Source organism: Alligator mississippiensis, chromosome 4 (genome assembly GCF_030867095.1).
Source record: "Alligator mississippiensis isolate rAllMis1 chromosome 4, rAllMis1, whole genome shotgun sequence".
NCBI classification, from domain to species: Eukaryota; Metazoa; Chordata; order Crocodylia; family Alligatoridae; genus Alligator; species Alligator mississippiensis.
Genome location: NC_081827.1, coordinates 150245 through 169939, shown reverse-complemented (window position 1 = coordinate 169939; position 19695 = coordinate 150245).

The following is a 19695-nucleotide window of genomic DNA, read 5'->3' as shown; positions in this document are numbered from 1 at the left end:
GGGACCCTGCAGCCTGCAGCGACTATGGGTGTTTTGCAGAGGCAAAAGGGAGGAGTGCCAGGGAAAAAAGGGTGCTCAAGGGAGCAGCCCCACACCAGTCAGCACCCTTTTTCTGACCACTGTCACACCAAAGACCTCTTGCATGCAGCAAACGGAATCACCACTACAGCACAGTAAGGAACTGCCCCAGCTGTGCTCACACCTCCTGCAGTCCCCAGTGCCCGTGTCTCCCTGAAATACAGCAGCTCCCTGCATCCCTTGTGTCCTGTCAACCTCCCTGCATGTCCCCTCTTTGCTCCTCCAGCCTCCTGCATGTCCCCTCAAGCTCCCTTGCTGCCTTAATTCTCCTGTGGCCCCCTCAAAGTCTCTGCATCCCCCCCTGTTTCCGTGTCAAGCTCTGTGCATTCCCCCTTGTGTTCGCTGCACCCCCTCCCTTTGCTCGTCAAGCCTCTTGCTTGTCCCCTCAAGCCCCTGCTGCCTTAATCCCCCTTTTGGCTCTCTCAAGTGCCCTGGATCCCCCCCTCTGGCTCTGTGAAGCAACCTGCATCCCCCGTCGTGTGCCCTTAAGCTCCTTGCATCCCCCTGTTTGCTCCTCCAGCCCACTACATGTCCCCTCAAGCCTCCTGCTGCCTTAACTGCCCTCTGGTCCCCTCAAGGTTCCTAAACCCCCCCTGGTTTCCCCTCCACCCCCTGCATCCCCCGTCTTTTCCCTCCAAGCCCCCTGCATTGTCTCTCTTTGCTCCTCCAGCCCTGTGCATGTCCCCTCCAGCCCTGTGCTGCCTTAACACCCTTCTGGCTCTCTTAGGGTCCCTGCATCCTCCCCTGTTTCCCCCTCAAGCCCTGTGCATCCCCCCTGTTTGCCCTTCAAGCCCCCTCAAGGTTCCTAAATCCTGCTGTTTGCCCCTCAAGCTCCCTGCATCTGCTGCTCTTTCCCGTTTAGGCCCCTGCATGTGTACTCACGCCCCCTGCTGCCTTAACGTCCTCCCCTCTGGGCTTCTCAAGGTCTGTGCATTCCCTTGTGTTTCTGTCTCAAGCTGCCTGCATCTCCCCCTCTTTCCCTGTCAAGCTCCCTGCATTCTGCCCTTCATGTCCCCTCAAGTGTCCTGGTGTGTTAAGTCCCCTCTGGTCTCTTCCAACTCCCGCATCTCATTGTCCTTGCCCCTGAAGCCCACTGCATCCCCTGCCGTTGCCCTTGAAGCCTGCTGCATGTCCCCTCTGATCCCTGAAGGTCCCTGCATCTCCCCTGTTTCCTGCTGAAGGTCCCTGCATCTTCCATCACGTCCTGTCAAGCCCCCTGTGCACCTCCCCCCTTTGCTCCCTTAGCCTCCTGCATGTCCCCTGAAGCACTGTGGTGCCTTAACCTGCCTCTGGCCCCCTCAAGGTCCCTGCATCCTTGTCTGTTTCTCCTTCCAGCCCCCTGCACCCTGCCCCTCTTTGCCCCTGAAGCTGCCTGCTGCCTTAACCCCCCTCTGGTCCCATCAAGGTCCCTGCATCCTCCACTCTTTCTGCCTGAAGCTCTCTGCATGCCTCCTCTTTCCCCTTTAAGATCCCTGCATGCCGCCTCTTTGCCTGTCTAGCTGCCTGCTGCCTTAACCCCCCTCTGGCCCCCTCAAGGTACTTGCATCACCCCCTGTTTCTGTGTCAAGCCTCTGCATTCCCCCTCTTTGGTCCTGAAGCCCCCTGCATGCCCCTGTGCATCTCCCCTCAAGCCCCCTGCTGCCTTAACCCCCCGCTGGCCCCCTCAAGGTCTGTAAATCTCTACGTTTGCCCCTCAAGCCCCTTGCATCCACCCCCTCTTTGCCCCTCAGGCCCGTGCATGTCCTCTCAAGCCCCCTGCTGCCTTAAAGTGCCCTCCGGGTCCCTCAATGTCCCTACATTTCCGTGTCTTTCCGCCTCAAGCCCCCTGAATCCCCTCTTTTTGCCCCTCAAGTGCCCTACATGTCCCGTCAAGCCCCCTGCTGCCTTAACCCTCCTCTTGTGCCCTCAAGGTCCTTGTGTCCCCCCTGTTTGCCCCTCAAGCTCTGTGCATCCCCTGTATTTACCCCTGTATTTACCCCTTAAGCTCCCTACATCCCCCCTCTTTGCTCTTCCAGCCCCCTGCATTTCCCACTGTTTCTGGCTCAAGCTCCATGTATCCTGTCTCTTTGCCCCTGAAGCTTCCTGCTGCCTTAAGCTCTGTGTGGCCCCCTCAAGGCACGTGTATCCCCCCTTTGTGTTCCTCAAGCCTCCTGCAGGCCCCTGCATCCCCTGTCAAGGCCCTGGTGCCTTAACTTGTGTGTGGCCCCTCTCAAGGTCCCTGCATCTCCCACTTTTTCTGCCTCAAGCTCGTTGCATTCCCCCTTGTGGCCCCTCAAGCTCTGTCAGGTGCCCTGGATTCCCCCTCTGGGTTTGTCGAGCACCCTGCATCCCCTTTTGTGTGCCCTAAGAGTCTCTGCATCCCCCTGTTTGCTCTCCCAGCCCCCTGCATGTCCCCTCAAGTGTCCTGCTGCCTTAACTGCCCTGCGGCCCCGTTTTCCCCTCCAGCCCTGTGCATCCCCCTTGCTTTCTCTCCAAGCCCTGTGCATCGTCCCTCTTTGCCCCTCCAGCTCTGTGCATGTCTCCTCAAGCTCTGTGCTGCCTTAACATGCTTCTGGCCCTCTTAGGGTTCCTGCATCCTCCCCTGTTTCCCCCTCAAGCCCTGTGCATCCCTGCTCTTTGCCCTTCAAGCTGCTTGCATGTCCCCTCAAGCCCTCTGCTGCTTTAACCCCCTGTGGCCCTCTCAAGGTCCCTAAATCCTGCTGTTTGCCGCTCAAGCCCCCTGCATCTGTCCCTCTTTCCTGTTTAGGCCACTGCATGTCCACTCCAGCCCTGTGCTGCCTTAATGTCCTCCTCTCCGGGCCTCTCAAGGTGTCTGCATTCCCCTGTGTTTGTGGCTGAAGCTGCCTGCATCCCCCCCACCCTCCTTTCCCTTTCCCTCTCAACCTGCTTGCATCCTCCCTCAAGTGTCCTCGTGTGTTAACCCCTCTCTGGTGTCCTCAAGCTCCGTGTATTTCATAGACTTCATAGATTTCATAGACATTAGGGCTGGAAGGGACCTCGGAAGATCATCGAGTCCAGCCCCCTGCCCAAAGGGCAGGAAGTCAGCTGAGGTCATAGGATCCCAGCAAGATGAGCATCCAGTTTGCTCTTGAAGGTGTTCAGTGTGGGCGCTTGAACCACCTCCGGTGGCAGACTGTTCCAGACCTTGGGGGCTCGGACAGTAAAGAAATTCTTCCTTATGTCCAGCCTGAAACGATCTTGTAGTAGTTTGTGACCATTTGACCTCGTCATCCCTTGGGGCACTCTGGTGAACAAACGTTCCCCTAGATACTGGTGGTCACCCCTGATAAACTTGTAGGTGGCCACCAGATCACCCCTGAGCCTGCGCTTTTCCAGGCTAAAGAGCCCCAGGGCTCTCAGCCTGTCATCGTAGGGTCTGCTTCCCTGACCCCTGATCATGCGCGTGGCTCTTCTCTGGACTCTCTCAAGCTTCTCCACATCCTTTTTGAATTGTGGAGCCCAAAACTGGACGCAGTACTCCAGCTGCGGCCTCACTAAGGCCGAGTACAGGGGGAGAATGACGTCCCGGGATTTGCGTTTTGGTCGCTTTACTAGCTTTACTAGCTGCTAGCTTTACTAGCTGCAGCATCACATTGCAGGCTCATGTTCATCTTGTGGTCAATGATGACCCCCAAGTCTCTTTCTTCCATAGTGCTAGCCAACATAGCACTGCCTAGCCTATAAGGATGCTGCGGGTTTTTCTTCCCAAGGTGGAGAACCTTGCATTTATCGGCATTGAACACCATCAGATTCTCATCCGTCCACTTGCTGAACCTGTCCAGGTCAGCCTGGATCACCCGCCTGTCTTCTGGTGTGGATGCTGTGATGTGTATCTCATTGTCTTTGGTGCTGTAGCCCCCTGCATCCCCTGTCCTTGCCCTTGAAGGCTCCTGCATGTTCCCTCTGACCCACTGAAGGTCCTTGCATCCCTCCTGTTCCCTCCTAAAGGTCCCTGCATGCCCCCTGTTCCCTGCTGAAGGTGCCTGCATCTTCTCTCATGTCCTGTCAAGCCCCCTGTGCACTTTCCCCCTTTGCTCCCTCAGCCTCCTGCATGTCCCCTCAAGCACTGTGGTGCCTTAATGTGCCTCTGGCCCCCTCAAGGTCCCTGGATCCTCTTCTGTTTCTCTCTTCAAGCTCCCTGCATTTCCCCCTCTTTGCCCCTGAAGCTGCCTGCTGCCTTAACCCCCCTCTGGCCCTGTCAAGATCCCTGTATCCTTCGCTGTTTCTGCTTGAAGCTCCGTGCATCCCCCTGTTTCCCCCTCAAGCTGCCGGCATGCTGCCTCTTTGCCTTTGTAGCTGCCTGGTGCCTTAACCCCCCTCTGATCCCCTCAAGGTCCTTGCGTCACTCCCTGTTTCTGTGTGAAGCCCCCTGTATGTCCTTGTGCATCCCCCCTCAAGCTCCCTGCTGCTTTAACCTCCCTCTGGCCCCGTCAAGGTCTGTAAGTCCTCCCCGTGTGCTCCCCCTGCATCCCCCCCTTTTTGCCCCTCCAGTCTCCTACATGTCCCGTCAAGCCCCCGGCTGCTTTAACCCTTCCAGGTCTACACTGACCCATCCACTACGACTCTCTGGGTGCGACCCTCCAGCCAATTCGCCACCCACCGGACTGTGTAGCCATCCACATCACAGCCTCTTAACTTGTTCACCAGTATGGGGTGGGATACCGTATCGAAGGCCTTCCTGAAGTCTAAGTATACAACATCCACCCCTCCTCCTGTGTCCTGGCATTTCGTTGCCATCCTCAGCTCCATGGTAGCTTTGGCCCGTCTAACTGCCTCTCTACAAGCACAAGCAGAGGAGGTATATTCGTCTTTGGTGATCTCTCCCTGTTTCCACTTTTTATGTGCTCCCCTTTTGGCCCTTAGGCTGCCCTGGATTTCTGTGGTCAGCCAGGGAAGCCTCCTGGCCCCTTTCCCTCTCTTTCCTCGCATCGGGATTGTCTCGCTTTGTGCCCGAAGGATCGTTTCTTTAAGGCACAGCCACCCTTCTTGGGCTCCCATCCCTTCAAAACTCCTACTCTGCAGTGCATCCCTGACTAATCGCCTGAGAGCATTGAAATCAGCTTTCCTAAAGTCTAGCACTTTCACCCTACTAGTTACCTTACCCACTCGACGTCTTGTGGTGAATTCTATTATTAGGTGATCAGTCCCCCAGATGGCTACCGATTTCTAGGTCCCCTACCATGTCATCTCCCATTGCCAATACCAGATCCAGTATGGCATTCCCCCTAGTGGGACCGTGTACCTCCTGTGTCAGGTGGAGGTCCTGTACACAGGTTAGAAACCTGCGTGAACGGTGGGACTTTGCCGTCTGTGTCTCCCAGCAGATGTCTGGGTAATTTAGGTCCCCCATAACTACCGCCTCCTTAGCTTTTATGGTCTCTGAGAGTTGCCTCAGGAGCCCCGCATCTATTTCTTCCCCTGTGGCCCCCTGTTTTCCCAGCTCTGTGCATGTCTCGTCAAGCCCCCTGCTGCCTTAACACACTTCTGGCCCTCTTAGGGTCCCTGCATCCTCCCGTTTCCCCCTCAAGCCCTGTGCATCCCTGCTCTTTGCCCTTCAAGCTGCTTGCATGTCCCCTCAAGCCCCCTGCTGCCTTAATCCCCCTGTGGGCCCCTCAAGCTCCCTGCACCCCCCCCCCCGTTTCTGCCTCAAGCTCTGTGCATCCCCCCTTGTGTCCCCTTAAGCTGCCTGCGCCCCCCCCCGTTTGCTTGTCAAGTGTCCTGCTTGTCCCCTGAAGCCTCCTGCTGCCTTAATCCCCCTCTGGCTTTGTCATGCACCCTGCATCCCCACTTGTGTGCCCTCAAGGTCTCTGCATCCCCCTGTTTGCTTGTCCAGCCCCCTGCATGTCCCCTCAAGCCTCCTGCTGCGTTAACTGCCCTCTGGCCCCCTCAAGGTCCCTAAATGCCCCCTGTTTTTCCCTCCAGCCCTGTGCATCCCCCCTGCTTTCTCTCCAAGACCCCTGCATCGTCCCTCTTTGCTCCTCCAGCTCTGTGCATGTCTCCTCAAGTCCTGTGCTGCCTTAACACGCTTCTGGCCCTCTTAGGGTTCCTGCATCCTCCCCTGTTTCCCCCTCAAGCCCTGTGCATCCCTGCTCTTTGCCCTTCAAACTGCTTGCATGTCCCCTCAAGCCCCCTGCTGCTTTAACCCCCTGTGGCCCTCTCAAGGTCCCTAAATCCTGCTGTTTGCCGCTCAAGCCCCCTGCATCTGTCCCTCTTTCCTGTTTAGGCCCCTGCATGTCCACTCAAGCCCCCTGCTGCCTTAATGTCCTCCCCTCTTGACCTCTCAAGGTCTCTGCATTCCCCTGTGTTTGTGCCTGAAGCTGCCTGCATCCCCCCCCTTTCCCTTTCCCTTTCCCTCTCCCTTTCCCTCTCAACCTGCTTGTATTCCCCCTTTATCCCCCCTCAAGTGTCCTGGTGTGTTAACCCCTCTCTGGTCTCCTCAAGCTCTGTGCATCTCATTGTCTTTGGTGCTGAAGCTGCCTGCATCCCCCGTCCTTGCCCTTGAAGCCTCCTGCATCCCCCCCGTTTCCCCGTGAAGGTCCCTGCATCTCCTCTCATGTCCTTTCAAGCCCCCTGTGCACCTCCCTGCTTTGCTCCCTTAGGCTCCTGTATGTCCCCTCAAGCACTGTGGTGCCTTAATGTGCCTCTGGCTCCCTGAAGGTCCCTACATCTTCTTCTGTTTCTCCTTCCAGCCCCCTGCACCCCCCGCTCTTTGCCCCTGAAGCTGCCTGCTGCCGTAACCCCTCTCTGGCCCCGTCAAGATCCCTGCATCCTCCACTGTTTCTGCCTGAAGCTCCCTGCATCCTCCCCATTTCCCCTTCAAGCTGCCGGCATGCTGTCTCTTTGCCTTTGTAGCTGCCTGCTGCCTTAACCCCCCTCTGACCCTGTCAGGGTCCTTGTATCACCCCCTGTTTCTGTGTGAAGCCCCCTGCATGTCCTTGTGCATCCCCCCTCAGGCTCCCTGCTGCTTTAACCCGCCTCTGGCCTCCTCAAGGTCTGTAAGTCCCCCCTGTTTGGTCCTCCAGCCCCCTGCATCCCCCCCTTTTTGCCCCTCCAGTCCCCTACATGTCCCGTCAAGCCCCCTGCTGCCCTAACCCTTGTCTTGCACTCTCAAGGTCCTTGTGTCCCCCCTATTTCCCCTTCAAGCTCTGTGCATCCTATGTATTTGCCCCTCCAGCCCCCTGCATCTCCCACTCTCTCTGGCTCAAGCTGCGTGTATCTTGTCTCTTTGCCCCTCAAGCTCCCTGCTGCCTTAACTGCTGTCTGGCCTTGTCAAGTGCCCTGCCTCCCCGCTCAAGCCCTGTGCATCCCCCCTCTTTAACCACCACTCTTTATTTTTTTTTATTTTTTTTTTGGAGCAAACCTGGGCAAAATGCAGGCTAAGTCCCAGGGACTTACTGGGGGTGCTGAGCTGCTGTCCTGCAGGAGGGAGGCCCAGTGTAGAGGTGAGTGGAGGCTTTAGTGTGTGTGGCAGTGTGTGTGCGCGTGGTGTGGGCTGGGGTGGTTGTGTGTGAAGTTTGGTGGTGTTGTCTGCTGTTTCCTGTTGTAGTTTGTGTTGTCATGGGTTGGCTGGGCTCTGAGTTTGTTTTTTTCTTTTTTTTTTGCTTAGAGTCTGGCTGGGAGTGGTTGTTGCAGTTGGAGTGCTTGTGACTAGGTGAGCAGTTTGCAAGTCAGATTTGGACCTATTCAAACACCCAAACACTCAGCCTAAGCTGAACCAGCACCCAAAGTCACATTTCCCACCCATTTGCACACACCAACCCAGATGTCATCTCACACTTAGTCATCCCCACACCCTCACCCTAACTGTGATCCAGAGTATAGCTAACACGTAGACCCATTCTCACACTTGAAGCCCGCATCTAACATACACATGGCCACACATTCAGACCCATGCCAGCACCCTCACTGTAACCCTAACCTGCACCCATTCCCACATCCTAACCCTAACCTGCACCGCAATCCATTTTTTACACCTGTTCCCTCATCATAACCCCCTTGCCTAACCCTAACCTGGAACCCAATATACTCACGGACCCGTTCCCTAACTGGAATCCTGTGCCTGATCCTAACCTGGACCCTGATCCACTTGTGCACCTGTTCTGTAACCGTAGCCTGGTGCCTAACCCTAACCCGGCCCCCGATGCACTCGTGCACGTGTTCTGTAACCCTAATCCTGTGCCTAACCATATGTTGGACCCTGATGCACTTGTGAACCTGTTCTGCAACCCTAACCTGGTGCCTAACCGTAACCTGGATCCTGATGGAGTCGCGCAGCTCTTCCCTAACCCTAACCCCATGCGTAACCCTAACCTGCAGACCGACATACTTGTGGAGCTGTTCACTAACCCTGACCCTGTGCCTAACCCTCACCCGGACCCCGATGCACTCGTGGACCGTTCTGTAACTGTAACCCTGTCCCTCACCCGAATCTGGACGCTGAAGCGCTCATGCACTGTTCCCTAACCCTAACCCTGTGCCTAAACCTAGCCTGCACCCTGATGCACTTGTGGACCTGTTCCCTAACCCTGTGTGTAACCCTAACCCTAACCCTGATGCACTCGTGGAGCTGTTCCCTAACCCCGTCCCTCACCCTAATGTGGACCCTGATGCACTTGTGGACTGTTCTGTAACCCTAACCCTGTGCCTAACCCTGATCCAGACCCTGGTGCCCTTGTGGACCTGTTGCCTAGTCCTAAACCCTGTGCCTAACCGTAACCTGGACCCTGATGCACTCGTGGAGCTGTTCCCTAACCGTTACCCCATGTCTAACCCTAACCTGGACCCTGATGCACTTGTGGAGCTGTTCCCTAACCCTAAGGTTATGCCTAACCCCAATCTGGACCTGGATGGACTCGTGAACCGTTTCCTAGCCCTAACCCTGTGCCTAACACTAACCCAGACCCTGATGTACTTGTGGACTGTTTTGTAACCCTGACCCTGTGCCTAACCCTAATCTGGACTGTGATGCAGTTGTGGAGCCGTTCCCGAATCCTAACCCCGTGCCTAACCTGAACCTGGACCCCGATGAACTCGTGGACCGTTCCCTAAGCCTAACCCTGTGCCAAACCCTAATCTGCACCCTGTTTCATTTGTGGAGCTGTTTCCTCACCCTAATCCCATCCCTAACCATAACCGGGACTGTGATGCACCTGTGGACCATTCCCTAACTAACCCCGTGCCTAACCCTAACCTAGACCCTGGTGCACTCGTGGAGCTGTTCCTGAACCCTAACCCTAACCCTAACCTAAACCTAACCTGGAACCCTGAGCACTTCTGGAACTGTTCCCTAACGGTTGCCCTAGTCCTAAACCGGACCTATCTCCAGTTGTGGACCTGTTGCCTAAACGTAAACCTGTGCTTAACCTGGACCCCCGTTCAGTTGCGGACCTGTTCCCTAATCCTAACCCTGTCCCTAACCCTAACCCAGACCCCCGTTCACTTCTGGACCCGTTCCCTAGCCCTAACCCCCTGCCTAACCCTAACCCAGACCCCCGTGCACTTGTGGACCTGTCCCCTAGCCCCAACCCCTGCCTAAATGTAACCTGGACCCCTGTCCAGTTGTGGACCCATTCCGTAACCCTAACCCCCTGCCTAACACTAACCAGGACCACCGTGCACTTGTAGACCCGTTCCTTAACCCTAACCCTGTGCCTAGCCGTAACCTGGACCCCTGTGCACTACTGCACCCGTTCCCTAAACCTAACCCTGTGCCTAACCCTAATCTGGACCCCTGTCCAGTTGTGGACCCATTCCCTAACCCTAACCCTGTGCCTAACCCTAATCCGGACCCCTGTCCAGTTCTGGACCCTAACCCTAACCCAGACCCCCGTGCACTTATGGACCCGTTCCCTAACCGTAAGCCCGTGCCTCACCCTAACCCGGACCCCTGTGCACTTGCGGACCCGTGACCTAACCCTAACCCCCTGCATAACACTAATCCGGACCCCTGTCCAGTTGTGGACCCGTTCCCTAACCCTAACCCCCTGCCTAACCCTAACCTGGACCCCCGTGGACTTGTGGACCCGTTCCCTAACCCTAACCCCCTGCCTAACCGTAACCCGGAGCCGTGTGCACTTGTGGACCTGTTCCCTAACCCTGACCCTTTGCCTGACCCTGTCTAGGGTTTGCTGGGGCAGAACATGGTGCATGTCTCTGCCTAGCTGGTTGTCTTGCCACGGGCTCTCCCACTGGTGCTGGGAATGGTTTGTCCTGTGTCTGTATGCATTTCTGTTTGTCTTGTCTTCCAAGTCGCTGCAGACTTTCTCTGCTCTTCCTGGAACTTGCAGGAGACCTGTGTTTGCACATCTAAATTGCTTCCCTTGCTTGCAAGGGGAGAGCCTGGAGAGGGCTGTGCCTGCAGCCTTGCAGCTATGGGTGGGGGGTTAAAAAATAAAAAGTTGCCTGTGGGGTCTTGGCAGGGAGGGTCCGCTGCCCCCAGTGCCGTGAGGCCTCTGAGTCGTTCACAGTGGCAAGTGTCTTCCTGTGTTTTGTCTGTGTTCGTGTGCAGAGGAGCCACCTTGCCAAGGCTTCAGGCACCGAAGACGAGGTGAAGAGCTGCAGAGATGGTGGAGGAGAAAATGGGCAGCTGTCTTGTTACTTCCCAGTTTGTGTGGTGTGAGGCCTCTGCTCCTGTAACGTCACCTGTGTGGAGCCTGCGGTGGGTTTGAGCTTCCTTGGGGAGGTGTGAGGTGGGTGTCTTCCTGTCTGACCACTTGTTCTTCACTTGTTCTTTCATGTTTCCAGGAGCTGTTGTGTGTGTATCTTTGCAGGTTATGCTGTGTGCGCGGGGGTTAGGGTGTCGGGTTAGGGTGTCGCACTGGGCACGGCAGCCAGGAACTCAGCCGCAGAAATAAAAGCAGGCCCGGTGCTGCCGTCGCGTGCTGCAGAGCGGCATTGCAGCCGGGCGACAGGGGTCGAGAGAGAGGCAAGCAGCTGTGGCTCTGGCAGCACGTTGCAGCCGGGCGGGAAAGGCGGAGAGAGGAGGAAACAAGGCCTCGCAGCTCGCTCGGGGCGTCACTAGAACAGTGAGCGCGGCCGGGACGGACACACAAGTCACGGACCTTCATTCCGGGCCCGGATCAGAGGCCCGCGTTTTCATTGGCCACCCTGAGACAGGAGGCGATTGGGTGGAGTGGCTGCATGGGCGGGGTCAGGGCCGCTCCGCCCTTCTTCGCTCTCATTGGCGGGGTCAGGGCCCAGAAGAAAGCTCCCCCTCCGATCGCATTCTGATTGGCTGCCAGGGCATGGCGGGCGCTGTGTACTCCTCTGTGTTCTGATTGGTCCGACTCCGATCCACAGCGGCCCCCTCCGCTGGTTGTCCCCCCGCTGCCGGGTGTGCTGTGCCCGCACCCCACGTCCCGCTGCAACCCCGCGCGCCCGGGAGGCTCCGGAGAGCTCCGGCGGGATGTCCTGGCCACCTCGGCGGGTCGTGCGGGACCCTGCGTTCCCGGGGCGCGGGGCCTGTCGGGCTCTGTTCTGCGCTCGGTTTCGAAGCGTGAAGCTGTCTGTCCCCGTGCCTCTTTTCTTTCCGCCCGCCGCCTGGACAGCCTCCCTATCTCCTCCATGTGCTTTTTCTCTGCCTTTCAACCCCGCCTCCTCCGCGCAAGGAGGGCGGCACGGAGCCGGCTTCGTGCCGGGTCGGGATTTCCGGGCTCCAGCCCCGGGCGGGCAGCACGCTGCCTACTGTGGTGCCCGCCCGGGTCTCCCCGCCGCAATGCTCGGCGCGGCCACAGGAGGGCGGCTCTGAGCAGGGATTGGTCTCCGACTTAGTTTGAGGGAAACCCGGCTCAGTGCTGCCCTCCTGTGGTTCGCTCCGAGCACTACAGCCCCGAGCAGCGGCGCTGCGGAAGGGAGACGAACCCGGTCTCGGTGCTGCCCTCCGGTGGTCCCGTCGGGGCATCTCTGCTCGGTGTGAAATAGTATAAAATAGAGAACAGGGCATTGAAGTGACGGTGTTATTCATTTCGTACTTGGTCTGAAAAACGTACATTGTTCAGAGATGTATGCAGTATGGCTGTGTGTGTACCGATATTCAGATAGTGTGTGTGTGTGTGTGTTTGTATAATACACACCATTATTAACACAGTTATCTCTCTCTCTCTCTGTCTCTCTCCATGGCGATACTGATACAGCTGTTCAACTATCATCTTTGCATATCACGGCATACCAGTGTCTGCACTTAGTGCGGGTATCACAGGTGTCATAGGGCATCCAGACCTGGTGTGAAGACAAACCCGGCTCAGTGCTGCCCTCCGGTGGTGAACTCCGAACACTGCAGTCACGAGGAGAACGCTGCGGAGGGAGACAAAGCCGCTGCTCGATGCTGCCCTCCTGTGGTCGTATCGGGGTATTGCCGCACCCCTGAAGGCGGAGACAAATCCCTGCTCAGCGCCGCCCTCCTGTGGCCGCGCCGGGCATTGCTGCGCGGTGACGCGGGCGGGCACCCAAGCCGGCTCCGCGCCGCCCGCCTGGGGCTGGAGCGGGGCGTGGAGCCCGGAGAGAAAGAGCCGGAGCAAAGCCGGCTCCGTGCCGCCCTCCCTGCGCTAAACCCTGCGCGGAGCAGCCGGTTTTTAAAGGCAAAGAAAAGAAAACCCTGCCCTTTGCTACTACCCTCCGAGTCAAGCCGGGGTTTCCAGCCGAGAGACGAGCGCAGACGGAGGATAGAGGCTCCGGGCCCCGCGGCTGCAGCTCAGGCAGGCGGGAGATCAAGACAGAGATAGAAGGAGAACAAAAGTCTTGCTCGCTCGCTCGCTCGCACGGGGGTAACTGGGGACAGTGCCCACGGCCGGGGCAGGCGGGTTCGCGCGGGCGTTGATTCAGGACCGGGCAGCGCAGCACGGCCGGGATCGGAGGCTCGTGTTCCAATTGGGCGTTCTGAGGCGCGAGGCGATTGGGTGGAAAGTCCGCTTGGGCGGAGACACGGCCCCTCCTCCCTTCTTCGCTCTCATTGGCTTGTGCAGAGGAAGGCGGGACCAGAAACCCGGCTTCCTTGTCAACATTCTGATTGGCTGCCGGGAATGGTGGGTGTGTGCAGGCTTCTGTGTGCCCATTGGTCCGGCCCCGATGCTCAGCGGCCCCGCTTGTCGGTTTCCCTGCACGGCGGCGGCGGCGGCGGCGGCGGCGCTGCGAGAAGAGTGTGCGCGGTGCCGCCGCCCGGCCGCTCCCTCCGCCCGGCTCCTGCGCCTGCGCCTGCGCCGTGTCGCCGCTCCGCCGCCCGCCCAGACCCGCGGGGCGCCCGGGCCAGAGCGGCCTCGAGCCACGTCGGGAGGCGCGGGGGCCCGCGTCCGGGGTGACGGGGGTGGGGAGAAGGGTTTTGGGGGTTGTCGTCGGCACCGGGGCGGGGAGAGAGGGGGCCGGCGAGCGGGGCTGTGCGGGCACGTGGACGGGCTCGAGGCAGTTGTGGGGGGTGATTTGGGGGCGTTTGTATGGAAACGTTTGTGCAAATCTAGGGGCATTGGGGGAATTCTGCGCGGTTATGGGAACTTTGTTGTGGAAACGTGTGGGGTGTTGGAGGGGTTTTGGCTTTGGTTTTTGTTTGTTTGCGTTTTTGGAAAACTGCTCGTGGTCTGGTGATACAGGACCTTTTTTAAACACGGTGACTTTCTGAGGAAAACTGGTGATTTGGTAACTGTGTGTGGAAACGTGTGTGGAAATGTGTCTGGAACACGGTGTGGTAATTGTAGGGGGATTTGGGAACTTTTTAAAGTGACTCATGTGTTGTGGGAGCTGTGGAAAATTGGGTGGGGATTGGGGAAATGTCAGCCTATGCAGTTCTGGTGTGTGAGGGAAATGGCGTGGGCATTTGGAAACCTTTCTTGACGGCATGTGATGGCTTTTGTGTGGGAAACTGGTCATTTTGCGCGGGGATTTCTTTCAGCACGCTTCATGGGAATGTGCTGGGCCGGCCCACGGGCGTCATTTCCTCCAGTGCGGTGCGGTAAGCGGTGCGTGCGTTTTCACTCGCGTGAAAGTGCCTAAGGAGGGTGTGCCCTTTCTGGCAGGCTCCTCCTCGTGCCCCCGTCCTTGGAGCCAGCGTCTCAGCGAGGGGCCGCAGCGTGACAGCAGTGGGACTTGGGGCAGAAGGGCCCCCGGGACGTGTCGTGTCGTGTCGTGTCGTGTCGTGTCGTGTCGTGTCGTGTCGTGTCGTGTCGTGTCGTGTCGTGTCGTGTCGTGTCGTGTCGTGTCGTGTCGTGTGTGCAAGGGTCACTCTGGGCAGTCGGACGGGTGTGCGGGGCCTGCACCCGTCCCTTGGAAGTAGCCAAGGCCCCAGGGGCGAGAGGTGAGTACGTGTTTCTGCTTTGACACGCTGAGCGGACGCTGAGCTTGTGCCTGGATGCACATCACCACGTGCCCTGCTCTAGCGCTAACACATCCAGTCTTGCCAGCTCTTGCCTCTCCTGCTGGCAGCACCCTCCCAAAACAATGAGCTGCACGTGGGCTGGCAGGGTACTGGGGCCGCACATGCCACAGACTTTGTAGTCTCCCTCCCTGTGCCTGGCTGAGGCGCTGAGCACTTTCCTCTCTGCAACCTCCAGCTCCGTCTATCTACAGCTCTGTATATCTGCATCTCCATATATCTCCTGCTTCATATATGTCTAATTGTATAGATAACTCTATATATAACTCTATATTAATTCTCTCTCCATCTATAACTCTATATATCTCCATGTCTGTATGTCTCCAGCTCTGTATATCTCTAGCTCTAAATATGTCTCGCTCGATATACAGTACAGTCGCATCATACGCACATTTAACTTGCGCGAATTCAACTACATGTGGGGTGGGAGGGGGGGCAGGGCTTGAGTTGGTGGTGGCGGCGGGAGGTTTTGGCAGCGTGGTGCTGGCCGGGTGGCACGCAGCCATCCCCACCACCACCCCGTGGTGCGCCGCTTCTGCTGACTGCACAGCTGTAAACACGGCCCCGTGGCGGCAGCAGGAGTTTTTGGAGGCAGAGGCAGTCACCGCTAGTCAAATCTCTGGCACGGTAATATGTGATTTGACTATACGCGATTTTTGCCTTAAGCACTGACTTCAGAACCTAACCCCTGCGTAAGATGGGACATGCCTGTATCTCCATATCCGTATATCTCCATTTATATATATCCCCAGCTCCAAATATCTCCAGCTCTAAATATATCTAACTCTAAATATCTGCAGCTCCATGTATCTGCAGCACGGTCTATGTGGAGGTGTGTATACCTCTAGCTCTGTATAATTCTAGCTCAGTATATTTCTAGCTCTGTATGTCTCCAGCTCTTTATATCTCCAGCTTTATGTATCTACCTGTCTATATGTCTCCAGCTCTACTTATCTCCTGCTTCATATATCTACATCTCTGTATATCTACCTCTCTGAATAGCTCCCGCTTCGAAAAGCTCCAACTTTATATCTTTACCTTACCTGGCTTGGAGTGCCAGGATGCTCTGGGTGTCCCAGCGAGGCACAGGTCTCCTGCTCTGCTTTCTCCAAATCCTAGGCTACTTGATGGGGTGTTAGCAGAGGTGTTACCTAGGGATTACAGGGAGGGTTGCAGGTTTCTAGAGGGGCCTGAGTGCATTGGAAACCCTTCACATTAGGGCTGAAAAGGGAGAAATTGCAGCTGCTCGGTGTGCGCTCAGGCTGCCTCGACTAGCAACCAGTCTCGGTCTTTGTTCTCGCAGTCCTCAGAAGCCCCGGTGGCAAAGGGATGAGGCAGGAGGAAAGCCAGCCAGGGAAAAGGGTGCGAAGGAAAGGGACTCTGGACACACAGACTGCCCTGCCCTTAGGTCTCGGTCATGTAAGGGCCAAAATGCGACTGGGAGACCCTTGGCGCAGTGGAACTTCCCTGTAAGCAGGAAGCAGGTCCCGGCTCTGGAGGCTATTGCTCTTGCAGAGCTGTCAGTTGAAAGGAAGACTGACCTGTAAGCAGGAAACTGCCCTCCCTGTTGCCTCACCTTTGATTCGATGTGTCTTCACTTGCTAGTCATGACTGTACAGCGTGGCTGCCCTGTAATCGGGGCCCAGGTCTGCTGCTGCAGCTGGCTGCTGACGGAGCAGCCACCTTGTTAAAAGGGTGCCTCCTGCTCCCTGCCCAGAGGCGGGCGAGACTGAGTAAGTGTGCGAGAGCGCTGCCGTAGCTGGCTGGTGGCACAGAGACCCTCCTGTAAGGGAGACACGCGTCTCTGTTTCCCTTTCTTTGTGCTGCACAGGGAACATGTGTTCCTCGAGGGCTGTGACCTTCCTGTGACTCGGGCTCAGGTCTCTAGACACTTTCCTGCTGCCCTTGGCACTTTTTGAAGCTCCCCCCGCCCCCGCCTTTCCCCCCGTAAGCCGAGTTTTGTTCACGCCAGATCTCGACGTGGGGGCTGAGGCCCCGTTGAGTCCTTTGGGCACTGTGGCTCCCATGACGAGGCTAAAGTCACAGCCCTTCTGTCCCCCAAAACAGGGCAGCTTTGACCCCTGATCAAGAGCTCCTGAGACACCTGTCAGCTGGCTTTCAGGGCTTTCCAGGTTTTCTCTGGGCTTCATGCCGCAGCAGCCAGCTGTGCGCAGAGAGCACCGCCCCATCAGCAGGGTTTTTGGTGTTTGCAGTCACCATTCATGGTGCTGCCCTAGCGGTTCTGTCCAGAGTCCCAGCCCGTTGCTCTCCTTCTGGATGGCCCAGATGCTGGCAACTGACCCTGCAGGAGACGGCCCTCCCCCATCTCCACAGGTAGAGGACAGATTGGCAGCAGGTTCCGGTAAGCGTAAGGGGAGGAGAGAAGATAGGGTCTGTAGTCTGGCTGGCTGATGTGCTGACCTACATCCGGTGTCTATTTGTTTTTTAAGCCCCCGGATAGAGCAGCAGACAAGATGGCAGATGGGCAGGTGTTAGCCAGTACGGAGGAAAGAAACCCCTGCCCGCCCGGCGGGACGGAAAGGTAAGGGAGTTTGGACACGGCGTCTGTCCACTCCACAGTTTGCATCCCCAAGTTGTCGACCTTGCGATTAGCGCCTTGCGGAAGGTCGGAGCACTGGGACCTCCTCGTACACAGGATTCGGGTCTCGGGTCCTGCTGTCGTCAGACACGGGTAACTTCTAGGGCGGTGCTCGTCCTCTTGTAGTATCCCGGACGTATGTCACAACCCCCTTGTTTTAAAGGACACGAAGCTCGAGAGGACAACAGATGTTGTGAGCTACTTTCCTTTATATTTTTAGGGGGTTGTGCAATTCTTTGCCGTCAGATCCAGCTCTGTTTTGTGTACTCGTGCAGGTCCCTGACGGGCAGCTGGAGAAGAAGGAACGGAAGCCGGAGAAGCAAGCTCGGGAACAACCAGTGTGGGTTGGAGTGGGCAGGAGGCAGGGGAATGTGGACTGTCTGCTTAGAGAAGGACCGATGGGGACTGCTGAGCGCATCTCTACACTGTCACGCACCCATTAGGAGCAAGGAGCCACATGCTTCAAGTTGCACCGTGCGTTCAGTCTTTGGCTGGCCCTGATTGTGTGGAACGAGGTGGAGGCTTTGTGCTGGTTGTGTAGTTTGATATGCGGCAGTCAAAGCTTTTGCAGGTGATTTGGCTTTCCTAGTTACACAGTTGATCAAAATAGATATGACTGAAGACAGTGTGTAGGGTTTTTCTTGGTTGGGCTGTTGAGCAGTTCCCGGTGTCAGTGTAGAAAGGCAGGTTTCTGCTCGGTTCTGATTGCGGCTTGCCTGCAGCTTGCTTAGGCTGTAGTTTGTGTAGCTTAATTTGAAGCCGTGCGGTGTAATCTGTTTGCGTCTGTAAGGTAAGGCTCTCTGAGCGTTTGAAAGTATTTAATTTCCAGCTCCGTGGCCCATGAGGATGAAGATCTTGCCCTGTGTCCAAACGATCCTGAAGGCAGTTGGCGGGGTCAGCGTCAAATCGGTAGGAGCAAGTGGGTCTAAGACGCGCACAGTCAAACCATAAATGGTCTCAGGAACGGCACCTCGTGGCTGGTGCTGTTCTAGGCTGAGAAGAGTTGGTCACGGGCCTTTCCTATGAAGAGCTGGCTGAAAGGATGAACTTGTTCACTCGGTCTGCTGATCCGATCCGTGTTCTTACTGGTGCGATGCAAATATTTCCCCCTATTTCTGACGGACCAGGGGTGAAAGAGTGTGCAACGCATGGTCCCTGGTCGTCAGTTGACACTTGTTCCTGCACTGTAGGAAATCAGTCCTGATTTCTGTGAGGGACTCAAAAATAAGGTCCAGTGAAGTTGTGGTGCTTGGGTATAATCTGTTGACGTTCAGTTGCCCCTTGTCTCAAAAGGAAAAATGGTCCCAAGAAAAATAAAATGCTCAGGAAACTTGTGAGCTTGGTGTTTGTTTAGTTCAGGTGTTTCAGACCTTCTTCTCTGAACGCCTTTAGTACAAGCCTTGCTACTGCTAAGGGCTGGGTTGTTGCTTTTCCTCCAAGGGCTGGGTCCCGGCAGTGGGAAGCTGCATTTTCACCTTGCGAGAAGGAGCGTGACGGTGTCAATCCCTAGCTGCCTCCAGGTTTTCGTGAGTCCCTCGAGTGCAGCTCTGGTTCTGCCCCCCTTGCCTGTGCGATGTCATGCCCGCAGGCTTTCAGGCAGCTCTGCCTATCTTTTCCCTGAGGGGCTGCTCCGTTCGAGGGGAGCCAAACTATTTTCTCTGTGCCATTATATAACTGTTTTTTAAACTCATTTTTATTTCTAAAAATATCACTTATTTTCAAACGTATTACTTTAAACAGTAGGGAAATGTCTAGGATAGTCAGCACATTTCTCAGGCCATTTGGCTAGAGGGAGGGCATGAATATCTTGTAACCATTGACACAACAATGCACCGCACTTGGCTACGGAGGGGCTTCTGATTAACGTAGCGCATGAGACGCAGATCTACTGTTCCTGCGGGCCGACTCGCATCAGCCTAGCTGCTGGACGTCTTAAGCCCAAGGCCAAGTAGAAGAAGCCTTTGGTCCTTGTGCCCACAAGCGCAGCTCCCGTAGACGGGGAAGGGACCGACGCTCGAGCTGTTTCGGCATTTACTCCGGCACCGAGGAGCCGTGGTTAAAATGCCGCTGTCCTCCCCGTGCTACCCTGGCTGTCACTTTTGCTGTCCTAGTGAAGTTCGCACCGTGATCTTCCCTGTGCGGGCAGGGGCAGAGCTTTCAACACTGCCCGGTGGTTTTGAGTGCCTGCCCTGAAGCCCCTGGCAGAGCTGTGATACTCACACAGCTGCAGGGGTTTCCACACTTGCTTAGGCACCCCAAATCACAAGGCAGTTCTTAATATCCTGCCCAGTGTCTAGGGGCAGGGTCACGCCACAGTGTCACCTTGCTGAGCAAGGTGCTGAGCTATGCCCTTGTCTGCTACGCAGGGATTTCTGTTTCGTGCAGCGAGCCCATGGCAGGCTTCAGCGACCACTCTAAGCAGAGAGGACAATGACCTTGCCTTCAAAGAAGCCCCTTGTCCACACACAAGAGAGCTCCATTCTGTTCTGTGACACCAATGTCACCAGTCACGTCTTTCAAGTGGATGGTCATATGAGCATGAAGTGGGGAAGAATCCCTCTAGCCTTTTCCTTTCAGACTGCGCGCCAGGTGGGCAGTGTCCGCAGCTCTACTGAAGATACGTGAAGGGGAGTGGTCTGGTGGACCAGGGCGGGGAGGGATC